A 4183-nucleotide genomic window follows, 5' to 3' on the forward strand; every position below is an offset into this window, starting at 1 on the left:
TGGGTTGCCATGTCCTTCTCCAGGAAATCTTCCCGACCATGGAATTGAACCCAGGTCTCCCACATTGTAGGCAGACGCTTTACTGGCTGAGCCACCAGGGAAGTCCTTAGTAAAATGTAGAACCCTAAAAGGATGGAATGAAGAAAGAGCAGATACATCAGAAGAGAAAATGGAGAAGTTGAAAAACATCTGGAGCATAGAGCGCCCCCAAAGGGTTCAAGGCCTTGAAAAGGAGAGAAGTCAATGCTGGCCCACATTCCAAAGAAGACCTTTGCAACTCAGTGTCCGCCCTTCTCCAGCCCCCTGCACCCATCCACCCACTCCCCCCACCTCAAAGTTTCTTCTGGGGTTGTTGACTCTCCTTCCTACTTACCCACATCCTGAATTCTGCTCCTGCCATAGCCTGATCTGCTATCCTTTGTCCCTCCAGTCTTCCCTTTGTTATTTTGCCCTTCTCTGAACTCAAGCCCAATATGAAATTCCTTATACAAACTAGATCCATTATTATTATTATTTTTAATTGGGGTATAGTTAAGACTCTTGAGAGTTTTTTGGCCTGCAAGGAGATCAAACAAGTCAATCCTAAGTGAAATCAACCCTGAATGTTCATTGGAAAAACTGATGCTGAAGCTGAAGCCCCAGTACTTTGGCAACCTGATGCAAAGAGCTAATTTTTTGGAAAAGACCCTGATGCTGGGAAAGACTGAAGGCGAAAGGAGAAGGGAGCAGCAGAGGATGAAATAGTTAGATAGCATCACTGACTTAGTGGACATGAATTTGTGCATGCTTCAGGAGATAGTGAAGGACAGGGGAGCCTGGCGTGCTGCAGATAATGGGGTCACACAGAGTTGAATGAGACTTAGCAACTAAAAAAGTTGTTTTACAATGCTGTATTAGTTTATGCAGTACAGCAAAGTGAATCAGTTATATATATACACATGTCCCCTCCGTTCTGGGTTTCCCTGCCACCCCCATCCCACTCCTCTAGGCCATCACAGAGCCCCACGCTGAGCTCTCCCTGTGGAATCCAGCAGCATCCCATTAGCTAGCTATTTTGCACAGGATAGTGTATATATGTCAAGCCCAATCTCCCAGCTCACCCAACCCCTTTCCCACTCCCCATGCTCACACGTCTGTTCTCTTGTGTCTGTGTCTCTATTCCTGACAGTGTTCCTTTTTTTTTTTTAATTCATCATTTTAAGCTGTTCTTACATTTTTCATATTCTCTTTCATTTTCCATGTAATTTCTCATGAATTACAGACTGATTAGCATGAGCCGAATTCGGGTTTTCACTCCCAGGAAAAGAATAAAATGCAACATGTATATATTGCATTCAATACATTCCTTGAACCTCTTCCTAACTTGAGTTAAGTGTATCAGGCAGTGTTCTCCAGAGAAATAGAATTCACCAAGTTATTATCGCTTTTATTTATTTTTCCAGGCCTTTTGTTTTCTGAAAAGTGACTGTCCCCTAATCTCAGCAGTCAGGCAGGGATGATCTACTTAATGTTGATCTCCTGAGCCGGAGTGCTCCAGATTCTTTTGTTCCTCTTTTGGGGCCACTGCGCCTGCAGTTCACTCTCAGGAGAGCCTGTCAATTATATGGTTTTTCTGGTAACTAGCACTTGGGGCCTGAAACATTCGGCAAATTTCCCAGGTGTTTCATAAACAGGTGCATACCCTCCTGTGTCCTCTGACTAAACTTCCAAAACTTTCCTGGATGGCTAATTATATAATGTAGGACTAAAAAGCAGACACTTAAAAAAAAAAATACAGGTATCAGGTATTAACTCACTCTTTGGTGATGATGACCATAATCTAATCTCGCCAAAATCTACGGGACATTGGATCATCTGTGCCAAAGTGTAGGCTTTCTGCCTTTCTTCTTGCTTTGTGTCTCACTTCTAGAATAATCATTTTCTTTTCTTTTAGAAACCATTATCTTCATCCATAGGGCTTCCCAAGTGGCTCAGTGGTAAAGAATCTGCCTGCAATGCAGGAGATGGACAGAGGAGCCCAGCAGGCTACATTTCATGGGGTCACAAAAGAGTCAGATACAACTACAGCAAAACAACAGCAACAATCTTCATCCATGTGCTGAGGGGTAGCTTCATCTCTTTCCTTCCCCTGACCTCATCTCCTATGGGGTATTGGAGATGACTCAGATACGACAAATAAGAAGACAGAGATTGAGACAAGGCTTGGAGTACCCTCCTTAGGTCAACCACAGTCATCACTTGCTAGAGCTATCACTATAGATGCTCTATCTCCTTTCTCACTGAGATAGTGAATACTTCAGAGTGAAAGTGTTTGTCACTCATTTGCGTCTGACTCTGTGACCTAGTGGACTGTAGAGATTTTCCAGGTAAGAATACTAGAAAGGGTTGTTATTCTCTTCTGCAGGGGATCTTCCTAACCCAGAGACTGAACCCAGGTCTCCTGCATTACAGACAAATTCCTTACCATCTGAGCCACCAGAGAATACTTAAGAGTGTGTAAATGGGGATTGACTTCCCTGGTGGCTAAGATGGTAAAGCATCTGCCTACAATGTGGGAGACCGGGGTTCAATCCCTGAGTTGGGAAGATCTCCTGGAGAAGGGAATGGCAACCCACTCCAGTATTCTTGCCCTCCCCCCCCCTAAAAAATGGGGCTCAAAGAAATATTTTTCTTGGGGCTTCCCTGGTGGCTCAGAGGGTAAAGCATCTGCCTGTGATGCAGAAGACCCAAGTTCGATCCCTGGGTTGGGAAGATCCCTGGAGAAGGAAATGGCAACCCACTCCAGTATTCTTGCCTGGAGAATCCCATGGACAGAGGAGTCTGGTGGGCTACAGTCCATGGGGTCGCAAAGAGTTGGACATGACTGAGCGACTACACTTAATTTAAACATGGATTAGCCAATAGCTCCTTCTTTAGCCATCGTTGGGAAAAAAAAAAAAAAAATCTGAGAATAAAGCTTGCCAAGCTTAGATCCCAGAAAGGGAGGGGTAGAAAGAAAGAAAAAGGGGAAAAGAGAGAGAGAGAGAAAGGGAATCCCACTGACATCAAGCGCACCTTTGAAGCAGCAGTGCCCGGGTTTGGCATCATTCCTAGAGTTTCTCACATGAGATGCAAACGGTCTGTCTGTCACTTGCATCTCAAAAAGCCCCAACTGATTCTCCCACTAATCCTGGATGTCTTCTCAGGGCCTTTTAAGTGGGACCTGGAATTGTTTGCACGTGAGTAAAGAATAAATTTGAGATAATAAAAGGAAACGAAAGTTCTGTAATGAAACACGAGTTAACGGCCCAGCTAGTTACGAAAGTGGTTCTGTTTTAATTAATGGGAAACTGTTTCAACACACTTTGATTGGACATCTTGCTGTATGAAATATTTTCATGTTAATGTGTATGTGAAATTCTACCAAATGCTTTATCTAAAATGTCATGACTTTTTCTCATATGACCATCAAATCTGATTACTGGATAAATAATTTGGCGTATATGACAGGTTTTGCTTTGATAATCACTGCTGTTTATTTTCATGTTTTTGCTGTGTCCATATGTGCATGTATTCTGGGTACTTAGGACAGAAATAAAGAAGTATTAATGGGAGATTTTCTAGAAACTCATTTTAATGTGTGTGTGTATATGTTTATTTTATGTAACCCTGGCTAGAGTGATTTTTCTTTCTCCTACTAGCCCTTGAGTTGGCTGTGATCATCAAAAAAATATATATATTAAGTAAAGATTTTCTGAATGACAATTTCTATTTTATATAATGGATCAATAACATTATTCAGAATCCAACTATGCAGCAGTTCAATCCCAAAAATTCATTTTAAATAAACAATCAAAGTATGTTGCTCATAAGTATGTAAAAAATTCTCCTACAACATTTGTGAAAGGACTAGATACAGCCTGTAAGCAAGAAGTGTTATAACATTGGTACTGGTTATAATTATAGAATGTAACAATTGTAGTAGTCTAATGATGATTTTAAAATAATAAATTTAATCAGAAGAACAATCAGTATGCTGCTGCTGCTAAGTCACTTCAGTCATGTCTGATTCTGTGCAACCCCATAGACAGCAGCCCACCAGGCTCCCCCGTCCCTGGGATTCTCCAGGCAAGAACACTGGAGCAGGTTGCCATTTCCTTCTCCAATGCATGAAAGTGAAAAGTGAAAGTGAAGTCGCTCAGTC

At 42.1% G+C, this 4183-nt stretch overlaps 1 non-coding gene across 1 annotated transcript; it reads left to right on the plus strand.

Annotated features, from left to right (window-relative positions):
- The first annotated feature begins 2679 nt into the window (after nucleotides 1-2679).
- Nucleotides 2680-2751, plus strand: TRNAH-GUG (transfer RNA histidin (anticodon GUG)). The gene has a single exon. It is a non-coding gene; the product is annotated as a tRNA-His (tRNA).
- Nucleotides 2752-4183: the final 1432 nt, after the last annotated feature.

Source organism: Bos javanicus, chromosome 10, assembly GCF_032452875.1.
Source record: "Bos javanicus breed banteng chromosome 10, ARS-OSU_banteng_1.0, whole genome shotgun sequence".
Classification (NCBI taxonomy): domain Eukaryota; kingdom Metazoa; phylum Chordata; class Mammalia; order Artiodactyla; family Bovidae; genus Bos; species Bos javanicus.